Source organism: Chelonia mydas, chromosome 7, assembly GCF_015237465.2.
Source record: "Chelonia mydas isolate rCheMyd1 chromosome 7, rCheMyd1.pri.v2, whole genome shotgun sequence".
Classification (NCBI taxonomy): Eukaryota; Metazoa; Chordata; order Testudines; family Cheloniidae; genus Chelonia; species Chelonia mydas.
Genome location: NC_057853.1, coordinates 6,298,673 through 6,310,849, shown reverse-complemented (window position 1 = coordinate 6,310,849; position 12,177 = coordinate 6,298,673).

Sequence of the window (12,177 nt, the reverse complement as noted above, 5' to 3'; positions counted from 1 at the left end):
TTGTTTAATAACCAAAGCCATTTTCATTGGGATGTGTAAACTCTTCCAGCAACGGAGAGAAAAAGCGGAGATGCTGTTGTGTTGTGTTTTTTGAAGGAGAGAAGAAAATGGAAGTAAAGCCATCAAGGGGATCGGGGATCAAGCAATCAAAGGATCAAGGTGCACCACTCCCCTGAGAGTACAGCAGGGACCAAATTGACACGCTGAGACCCAGTTAATCTCCGCTTCTTCTCTTGCCATAGGTGTAATAAGCAGTGCCAGCTGTGGGGTTGTTTTGGGTAAAAATTTTAATTTTTTTTTTACCAATCCTGAAACTTTTAATCTCTTAAAAGGCAGGGTGGTCAAAATTCGATATTGGTGCAAAGTTTCTCAAACCTGACTTTAGAAATGTTTAAAGTGGCTCTAATGTACAAAGCCTTATTATTTTATCAAGGCTGCTAAGAAGGGAAGACTTAGTAAACGGGGTCAGCGTTGAGGCCAACACCATGGTATGTATTTAACTATTTTCAGAACAGAATCTGCCTTCTCATTCACACTTCGAACACTGAGAGTTACGAGTGAAATCCTAGTACGCGGTGCTTCAGCCTTGTAATTGTAAATCTTCCTAATAGAACCCAGCCATTTCACACCATACACCATAAATCAGTGCCCCTGATGAGTGGGCTTTGAATGCCTGGACAAAAAATAATTAATCAAGATTAAATCAAAACCAGTATGCTGCATCTGAATCAGGTGTTAGTCAGGATGCATTCCTTTGAGGGGAAAAAAATTACCTAAAAGTAACTTATAAATCCATGGCATGGTTCAGGTTGTGAGGAAATGTGAGTGATGTGGATTTCCAGGCTTTCTAGTGTGGAGATCCTTCATATGGTTGGAGCTTGCTGCTCCTTGGCACATCATCTGGTTCCAGAATACAGGTGTCATGCAGCTTGCCACAAACAACAAGGGGCTGATCCTGATCTCACTCGCATCAGTTTTACAGCCGATTTCAGTGGAGTTCTGCCTGGTTTGTGCCAGTAAATGCGAAAAGGATCGTGTGCAGCTGAGGAAACCTAGAGAGATGGAAGGGGTCGGATCAATCAGCATTTGTAACAGCAGTAAGACGGTGAGGGAGAATGGGGGAAAAAAACAACCAGGGGATATATTTCTAATCTGTATTGACTGACTTTTTTCCTTTGTTGGTTGCAGTGGTTTTGTAGCCATGTTGGTCCTAGGATGTTCTAGAGAGAAGGTGGGCGAAGCAGTATCTTTTATTGGACCAACTTCTATTGGTGAAAGAGACAAGTTTTTGAATTTACACAGAACTCTTCTTCAGGTTTAGGAACGCACTCGGAGTGTCACAGCTAAATACAAGGTGGAGCACATCATTAAGCATTAGGAGTTAACACATTGCAGGAGACCATTCAAGGTGAAGTGGGCAGTTAACTTCTGCAGTCCTAGGACAAAAGAGGGTTAGTAGGTTACAGATTCTTGTCATGAGCCAGAAATCAAGCGTCTTTATTGAATCCATGATTTTTAGTGTCATACAAAGTTATGAATTTAAGCTCCAAAGCTCATCTTTTGAAGGTGTTGTGCTGGTTTCCTTTGAGGATGAGGATTGAGAGCTCAGATATGGAGTGACCGTTTTGTGAAATGTGTTCACCCATGGGTGATGTCGTGTTTTTGTCTTTTATCATGTTTCTGTGTGAGTTCATTTGAGAGCTGTTGCATAGAAATGCAACATGATTTTTCATTCGTTAGCCATTTTTCCATCCCTGTAGTTTCAGCCATTAATGAATCAAATCTCATTTATAGCAGACAATTGCTTGAACCAAAGCTGTGTCTGCAATATCTCCAGGAGAACAACTCTTGAACAGATAAGAATACACCCTTGCCAGTATCAACAGATAAATTAACTATGTACCATACATGCTCTGTTTACTTAATATGAATTAATACTCTTGTGAAAATTCATTACTAATATTCTCTTAAACAATATTTTAATTTATCTTTTACATGTAACATTCCTCCCTGTCTGGAATAGTTTTGAGCATATTTTCCCCATTTCTTCTCCAGGGTATCAGCAATTTGCATAACATTAGGTCAAAAGCCCCTTGAGAATTTATTACTGACAGTTTTGTAAAACAGATTTATCCTTTTGCTGTGAATGGAAGCTAGACTTGTAGGATAACTTTACAAAGGCACAAAAACGCAAAACCCCTGGCTATTAGTTATTACCAACTACTTTGCAGAAAGTTTGAAAATGTAGATGAAGGCACCAAGCTGTCAATATGTCTGTCATTGTGGCACATAAAACAGACATTGCTGAGGCAATATAAACCACAGTTCTCTCCAGAAGATTGATAAAGGTGGTTATGTGAAAAGTAATTATGATAAGAAGCTCATAGAAGTGGCAGGGCTGGCACTCAATTTCTCAGCATTGCATAGTCACCTTTTATACAGCATCTATACGCCCAATACTCAGCAAAGAAACCTCATCTTTATCCTGGATTCTTGTCTCTCAGCACAGATAAAAATATTTTGTTGGTAAAGCTTTTGACTTTGAAGAGAAAGTAATATACATAGTCTTGGAATTCTGCCTCTGAGCTAAGGAACAATAACCTTAACTTTTTTAATAGGCTCTATCACTCAGAGATCATTCCGAGAAGATTAATAGTCATGGCTCTATTTCAGTATTTTTTTATAGCGGGTTGTAACGAAAATGAATGTTAGTTTCTATGTCAGATGAAGGTCACCCTGACCCCCACTGGCGCTAGGGAGAACTTCACTGAACTGTTTTTTGTTGTAGTTCAACTTTGGTTACCAGAATTAATAAAAGAGAAAAATAACCCCCCAAAACCTCACAATGCAGAATAACTCTGCAATCTCCAAATAAAACCGCCAGCAGAGCATGAAAGCTGGATGGGAAGCAAAATAACTGATCTACTGGATTATTTGGAAATGAGTTACTCTGAGCCTACATTTTAGGTAAAAGGAAGATGAGATTTTTTTTGCAGCTACGGTGGTGCAAACTGATCTTTTTGGACGGATCCCATCACCCAAAACATCCTAAACTCCTGAAAAAAGCCCAACCTGCCCCATCCCAGCTGCTTCTGTTCTTCTTACCTACCTCCGTGCTTCTGCCGGCCAACCGCCCACTGCTGTTTGTAGCTGATTCCCTCACTGACCCTACCTAGATACGCACTCCTGGCTGAACCAACAATTCCTTTGCCAGTTTCCAACCCACAGCTCAAGCTGAGAACAAGTAAATGGCATTAAGGCCTACTATGGGGAGGATAGCCAGAAATCAGTAGAGCAACGAACAGTTGGGTCATGATTTGTTGTAGGCAGTAATCTGTTTGTTTCAGACTCACCTTCCTATTGCAGAGAAGTCTTCCTGACCCCCTGCAATATAGTGAGCCTACCTTTGTATCAATCACCTAATGTATCTAAGCTAGAAATTTAAGCAACAATAGGAGAATTCCTGTGGTTTCTATTCAGGGTCCCATTTTCAACAATGCTGAACATTCATGGCTGCGAGTGAAGTCAAAGGGAACCACTGGTGCTCATCATCTCTTCCAATCAGACAGAAATGAGGGGCCAGACTTTTGAAAGAGCTCAGGGTCTGATTTTCCCAGAGTTCAACACCCATAACTGGTGCTAGATTTTTCAAAAGAACTCAGCTCCCAGGTAGCCCCCAAAATAGGCTGGCATGTCAGAAGTGCTCTGCTCTCAGTAGGTCCTGGGTGTTGACTTCCTTTGAAAATCTGGGCCCAGTTGTAGGGACTTGAACTTCCTAGATACGTGGTGTTTATTTAACGATAACTCAGACAATTTGGGGATCTTTAATATTCCTTTCTAGATTCGGATGACAACAGCAAAATGTGACATGGACTAATACCATTTGGGGATCACAGAGAAATGTCTTCTCAAGATTTTTTTTTTTTTTTCCCCACTCACAGTGGAAGTGAGCAAAAATCCCACAGCTGGAATTTGGGTCTCCCATTCACGTGCACAACAGTAGGTCCAATTCTTATTAAATTCTCTGGTCTATTGGCAGCTTGGTCTAGCTGCTTAATTGCTTTGGACATTACCGAGAACTGGAGCGGGCTGTTCAACTGGCAATCAGGGTTGTGCTACAAAGAGGTTTGCTAGGATGTTTAAATTAGTCACACATCCCCGGGATGCTGTGCTGCAGTGCCCGTTGAGACATACGCATGCTCTCTCACAAGCGTGAGTTAACCAGCTGCAAGGCTGGTCTATGCGTAAGTTTTAGTGGTATAACTATGTTGGTTAGAGGTGTGGCATCGTTATCCTGATAAAAGCCAGCATGTGTAGATGCAGTTATGCCACTATAAATATGTTGGATACCAGCATGACTTATTTTGGTTCCCAAACCAGTAGAAACACCAATACAACTGTATCCACGTTGCTGCTTGAACTATAAAGTGGCAAAACCTTTCTAGTTTAGGCAAGCGCTAAGAAGGAGCATCCCACTAGTTTAGGTGATAGCAATGCAAGCAGAGTCAGAATGAGCTCTCCCCTGACACCTAGTAATAAGCAGAGGGGAAAAGATTTCAGGAACAGACCGTATTCGTATAAACACACCTACTCACATGAATGCTCCTCTGAACTCAGGGTCTTCGCTGACCAAGGATAGCAACTGTGAGTGGACGGTTAAAGGAACGTTTGTTTGTCAGACTTTCATGCTGCAAGGTGAGAAACTGAGGCAAAGGATACTGCCCAACGTACTCTGGGGTGGGTATTTGCTTGTGGTCATATGCTTGCCAATCGTGGGTGTGCTGTTTTCACAAATAAATGCTGGGTTCTTTTTTTTAGATGGGGTGGGATCTGGTGAATCTTGCCCATATGCTCAGGGTTTAGCTCAGGGTTTAGCTGATCACCATATTTGGGGTCGGGAAGGAATTTTCCTCCAGGGCAGATTGGCAGAGGCCCTGGAGGTTTTTCGCCTTCCTCTGTAGCATGGGGCACGGGTCACTTGCTGGAGGATTCTCTGCTCCTTGAAGTCTTTAAACCATGATTTGAGGACTTCAATAGCTCAGAGATAGGTGAGAGGTTTATCGCAGGAGTGGGTGGGTGAGATTCTGTGGCCTGCATTGTGCAGGAGATCAGACTAGATGATCATAATGGTCCCTTCTGACCTTAATATCTATGAATCTATGAAAAAGTATTGCCTCTTAGAGGTGCCCGGGGTGGTGTTTAATTTTCCCAGATTACTGGGTGGGGGGCTTGAGCCAGTTCTGTTTTGTATTGTTAAGAGGAACCCCTAGATATTGAACCCAACCCTTGTTGCAGCCAACTCCACCTGGCAGAAGGGTTACACCAGCATCAGGAGTCACTAGCTCAGTTCTTTATTTGCATTCAAAGGTTCTAAAGCATCCAGGATTTGGGGCTGAAGGACAGTAGAAATGGACGTTTCTAGACACAGACTGAAGTTGTGAGGCCAGTAAAGGGACTAAGGAAACACGAATTTAGGAGCTCTGGAAGTATTGCATCCTGATTTTGGCTTCAGGGAATCAAGAGCGGATTCTTTTCCTGAGCCAGAGAGAATGGAATTCTTGAGATCAGACTGTATATTTGTCAACCAGTGGAGTTTATTAGACTATTATGAGACATGATGTATTCTACACTCACTGAAGTTCAAGCTTAAAGTTCTGGATTCGTAGTTTGTTAATTAAAAACATATTTGCAAAGGATATATGTGTGCTGCCAGGAGTGGGGAACCCTGGTGGTATGGGGCCCCTGGTGAGGCCCTTACATGCTAATTGCACTTCCACCTCTTTCCACTGTGGAATATCAGAGCTAATTTTGATACCATTAGGAGTCTAGTTACAGGCAGCTGAATTCACTTTGGGCCAATGGTGCACTAGCACTGAGGCTCCCCTACTACGGGCTGAAATCACAAAAGAGCTAAATTTACTAAGAGCTGAAATCACTGAGTGTTGTGTTAAGTAGTCGGGGAGCCTGAAGATATATTGGGGAGCAGTTTGTGGAACAGCTGGCAGAGCAGAGCGGCTCATGGGACAGCTGGCAGAGCAGAGCGGCTGGTGGAGCGGAGCAGTTTGAATTCGGGGGAGGGATAGCTCAGTGGTTTGAGCATTGGCCTGCTAAACCCAGGGCTGTGAGTTCAATCCTTGAGGGGGCCATTTAAGGATCTGGGGCAAAAATTGCGTGATTGGCCCTGCTTTGAGCATGGGTTGGACTAGATGACCTCCTGAGGTCCCTTCCAACCCTGATATTCTATGACACTCTAAACCAGCAGAAATAGGTCACTGAACCATTTTCCAGAAAATGTCTTAAGTATTTAATTGACCATAGACAGTCTATTTTTGAAACATAGAAGCCATACGTTAGATTAATGTCCAAACTGAGTAGCCAGTTTTCTGTAGTGCTTTTATCTGTGTGATTTAAAAGAAAGAAGAGCTGAACAAGTTAATTTAGGCAAATAGGGAGGAAATTCTGGTCACTGCAGGAAAAGTGGCTTACCATCCCATTGGGTGCGGGCACATGTTGCAAAAGCCGAAGCTGTCTGTTGTTGTTTAGTCTTTGTCTTACCGTAGCATGTAGGGATCGGGACCCCATTGTGCGAGGCACTGTCCAAACGTTAGAAAAAAGAGTCTCTGCCCTGAAGAACTCACACTGCAAGTGCGAGTAAAAGGCAAGAGACAACAAGTGAATACGACAGACAGACAGGAGGAGCATCAGAAAACAATAACACAGTATGAATTAGCATGAGCCATGGTCATAGACCACCAGCTGCCTAATCAATGTGCATGCTTATCCTAACTTAAACACAACTCCATCATTCATTCCACTTGTGCCAAAAGCAGGAATCATATAGCTGGAGAGGCCCATCCTTCGGTACAAGGAGCAACATGTATGCTGACCACGTCTCCATTAGCCATCCTCTTTGGCTCCTCTCATTGAAGGCCAGTGACATGTTTTCCCTGTGAGTTTTTTGAACCGCTTTTTTCCAGCGAAGCCTGAAGGGGCAGAGTTTTAGGCGGTGGTTTTGGAACATGCCTACTTGCAGGCCTAGTCAGAATTTGGCCCCACATTTAATGTCCTCAGCTACAAAAGCAACATTTTGAATGCAGCACTTAGCTTAGGGTGGTGACGGGACAGGCCACAGAAGATGGAGCTTTCCCAGGAAATTTGTAGCACCTTTCCCGTTTCTTCTATGCTAGAAAAACCCTATACCTTCCCTGCTTCATTTCCATCCTAAACCAGGAAGTTCAGATGCAGTGAAAAAAAACAGGATACAAAATTTGGGGTCACCTTGACTTGATTCTATTTCATCACAATCATACTACTAAGCATTTACGTGTTCAATGTGCTAAGCAAGCTATTTAGTCTTTGCAGATGGAGAAGCTCAGGTTCAGAGAGGTAATGAGCCAAATTCTTCCACCTGCGAAATCCACTTTGCAAAGCCCTTGTGGCTCAAAGGGGACTTAGGTTGGCCAGAAATGTCTAGCCGATAATTCCCCCGTGCACGGAAGCCTGCAACTGGCAGAGATCACTCTTGTATTAGCCAATACCTTCTCTTTCCACCCTCATTCAGCATAAGGGCATGCTGGTGGTAGGACTCTCCACTGGGTGAAGAATCCAGCCCAACTGGGTTTGCCCAAAGCCATGCCCTGGGTAAATGCCCAAAGTGGGTTTGAAACTCAGAAGTTCCTGACTGCCAGCGTCACTCTTTTTTTTCAAAAGACCATGCTTCCTTTTGCTTTTATCGAGACCTGCTTTGCCCATCCTGCTGCTAACTATTTTTATTAGTGTTACCAACATTGGTCAACCAGAGAAAGAACAGCAAAAACATTGTAAGTGAGGTACGAGAATAGAACAGAGAAAGTGCTTAAAATATATTGGCGTGTAGCAGATCAGAGCAGAAATAGATGGTAAATATCTTATCTATAGTTCTTCCCCACCCAAAATCAATCTTGAGAATCTTACTTTTTTCCCCCCAAAATGAAGATCCTCTTTCACATCCAAACCACTTGGGAGTAATTTAATCTCCTGTTCAACTCCTGCCCAATCATTTTATCTTTCATTTCCTTCCATTGTATTCCATCTGGCACGTGGCCCATCTGTTATAAGTCCCAGATATCATAAAGTAATTTCGGAGATTTATGGAACGGGAAAATAAGAATCAGGTGGGTTGAAGCAAAAGTTGCTTATGGTGCGTGGACGTCTCGGGGGAATTGCACAGAGCCTGCAACAGCACAGAAGTGTCTCCGTGGAACAAAGCCGGAGAGATAAGGCAAAGAAACCCTAGTTTTCTGTAATAATTGTATTTGTGCCAAGTCACAGGTACTTACTCCTATTTAGGTTTCAGAGTAGCAGACGTGTCAGTCTGTATTCGCAAAAAGAAAAGGAGTACTTGTGGCACTTTAGAGACTAACAAATTTATTTGAGCATAAGCTTTCGTGAGCTACATCCGATGCATTCGATGAAGTGAGCTGTAGCTCACAAAAGCTTATGCTCGGATAAATTTGTTAGTCTCTAAGGTGCCACAAGTCCTCCTTTTCTTTTTACTCCTATTTAGGGGAATGGTGCTCTGCAGACTCGAAGGGAAGATTTTCAAAGGGACGAATTGCAGCTAGATGACTAGTTCTCATAGGAGTTGGGCACCTTTGAAAATCTTCCTGTAATTGCAGTGCTGATAAAACTGACCAAAAAGTAACTTCAATGTGGTAAAAATTAAAGTTTTTAAACACTTGGTGGTTTTTGCCTTATGTTTGCACTTTCCATGACAACAAAAGCAGGATCTCGTTAGCAGAAAGTCTCTCTTTCAAATTCTAGTCTCTAATAGCTGAACTGGAATGGGTATGTTTGTAGTAAGCTTGCTGTAAGTTGCCACATCTCTCAAGAGAGAGCCTGCTTCTGTCCTGCTTCTGTTCTTGCCTAGTGTAAAAAGCCTGCATAAAATTGTTTCTGGAGCCCATGGGCATGAGGCAATCGGCAAAATCTCACTGTAAAATTGCAAAATAGGTCAGAACTTCATGAAATGAAAGCAAGTGTTGTGAAATTTTGCAATCGTGGGGGAATAATTGCTAAATTTTTCACTGCTACAAATTGTTGTGAATATTGATTAATATTTAAAGTAGATGTGGATCTAGGCAGCCATGTAAAGTGTTGTCTCAAAACGTCAGTCATTATATTACCTAGTCCAATGACAAAACAACCCTTCCCTCCCACTGACCCGGGACTTTGGATTCCCCAGTTGACATTAGGAAGCCAAAATAATGATCTCCTTCCCACCCCTTTAAATACTTTTTGTCCTGCATCCAGATGTGCAAGAGGGATGAAATAAAAAACATGCACATCCCTTGCTCCACATTAGTAATTGACATAATATAGGGACAGGCAGTAAACCAGCCAATGACATTGCCAAAATATACATAGAGGAATGGTAGGAAGCCTCCCAGAATAGCCAAAATACAGATCAAGCACATAGGAAATCAGCTTTGAGCATTAAATCCTAGTGTGACATTGAGATGAAAAAGCTCCAACCATTGTCGGAGTATATGAAGGAGGACCAAGCAGATTAGTATACATACAGGAGCACATAACAAATATCCAGGTGCCTGGCATTGCCCCGAGCATGCACAGACATATGTGATAGCTCAGCCAAGATATATGCAGGAGCAGGTAGAAAACAAGTCCCCTGCCTTGGCAAATAGTCCTTTGTGCTAGTTTGCTTCTGGTTCAATGCAGAAACGTGCTGGAAATGAGGCGCAACATTGCCAAAAGACCTCCTAATTGTAATCAACAGGAAGCCTCCAAAGGCTTGGAGCTGGTTCGGGAGAAGGATCCAGTGGTTCACCTGTTTCCTCGAGCTTGCTCGGCCTGCAGAGGTCCCCAGCAGTCATCACAAGAATCATTCACCCTCTTCCAAAAAAGTGCCAGGGCAATGGTAGGGTCTGGTTTACCATGTGCTCTAGTTTGCTGTGAGCTCTCCCCAGCCCTTGCCTAAAGAATGCCTTTCATCACTACTACCTCATGTTGCCTTCTGGCTGGAGGCCCAGTGATTCCTTACCCCCCGACTCCAACATCGTCGGCCATTGCAGTTTGGACATATGCAAGAGTGGCCCTGAAGGGTGTGCTTCAAAGGAACGTGCAAGGAACATGGATAATTATGGAGTTACCAATTCACTGGGGAAGTTCCTTCTCAATCCCCATCAGTGAGTGGCTGTCTTATACCCTGTAATACAAGTGTTTATACCTTCCCCCTTTTTTTTGTTAATTCTATTTAATGTGACAGTGGATGTTAGCTACAAGGCCCTGTTCCAGCAATGCAATTAGGCATGTGCATAGTCCCAGTGACTTTAGAATCCCAGTAAGAGCTTGGAATCAATATTTGTGGCAATGAGTTCCACTGTTAAAGCAATAATTTAACACACAAAACAAAAAATCCCCCCCACTGCATTAAAAGTTCCGTTCTATTGTACTTCAGCCTAGACACTAAAATATTTACACAGCTAAAATCATGAGGAAAATAAGTTTTAGGTTTCTCATGGATGAATTGTCAATAGTTGTAGAAGAGTTTACTTTTAAATCATTGTTGAAGCCTCTTCTAACATCCTTCCTAAGGCGTACAGATTTCCCTTGTAATACATTGCAATCAGTTGCACAACAATAGCCATTGCTGTGTTGTATTGTACCCTGTTAATGGACACGGACACATGTATTTCCAGTGAATCCTGAGGAGACATTTGGCTGCTCTTAGTCCACATTCTTGAGGGCAAAATCACATTTCACATCCTAAAACTCCCAGTGACTTCAACAGCAGTCTTGGGTGAGCGAGAGATGCAAGACTTGCCCCTTAAGTGTTAGGTTTCCAAAATGTTAGTTTTAAGGATTGTTATACAGCCTGTAACTGTTTGAATTTTAATGAATAGCTGTGATGATAACCAGATTTTCATGTTTTATAGAAAACCGACACTTCATAAATACTAAAAAGTGCTATTTTCTACATCTGTGCTGGTTTCCTACAACTCTGGAAATGAAATTATTGGCCGACGTCTTATAACTACCTATTGAATTACTATCACTAGCCTGTTCATTGTATGTCCAAAATATATAAATAACAAAGAGGAATTCCATATGCTCAGGAAAATTGGAAAACCCAACAAAAATATTACTCAAATCTGGCATAGTGTTTCTTAAAGAGCAGTCAAAGAAAAAGTGTTTTTTCTCTCCCGCGCTAGTATTATTGCAATAGTAAAATAAAAAGTTTGCTGTCATCAGCTTTTTATCAGCTATTTGATATCCAAGAGCACTGTCCGCCAGAAGTGTTGGCTTTCTAGTGTGCCCATAGGCATCCATGAGATAGTAGCTACATGGGCTTATTGCTAATTATTTCCATAGCACCATATGCATAACATTTTGCAGTAGAAAATGGACACCATCCCTGCTTCTAGGCACTTAGTCTAATACTCATAATCTCAGAGTTCTATGACACTGCACTGCAATCATCTATGTTCTGTGAGAATGGGGATAACCATGAGGTTACCTTAACTTCAGTCTCTCCGCTCATAAAAGGATAAGGCAGGAGTGGGAAGCTAGACAACTGCACCTGGAATTTATAAATCTAGAAATATCTGTTGTCATTCCCATGTGTGGGTTTGCAGAGACTCAGAGGATGTAATGAGATACAGGGTACATCTGGGTACTGGTCCTTTCTAGGAGAACTTCTAGGGAATTTCTTATTAGCCAGAGCTGAATGAAAGAGTAGTTGTCCTGCTCTCAGAGAGCAATTGCAACATGTAACGCACGCTTTTCTATCTCTTAGGTTTGATGGAGATGTTTTGGACCAAATTTTGCTCATGAGCACTGGTGTGAATTTGGAGTAATTTTCTTTATGCCAGGGGGATTACATCAAATTTACAGCCGTGTAATTAACAGCTATATCTGGTGGCCCTTAACTGAGTAGAACTGTTCAAGCTACATGAGAATGAGGACCACAGAATGGCCCTGACAGCAGTGCAGACCCAGCACAGTCCTGTTCTCCGCTTCAGTTCAAAACAAGGGAATTCTGGGAGGAGTAGTTCCCACGGCTGATGGGAGTGTTAGGCCTCACAGCAAAGAATGCTGGGAAGGAGTGCCGGAGGATATAAAACAGCCCTTCCCCCACAAAGAAGGAAAGCTCAAGATGTGCAGCAAGTCTTCTCTCCT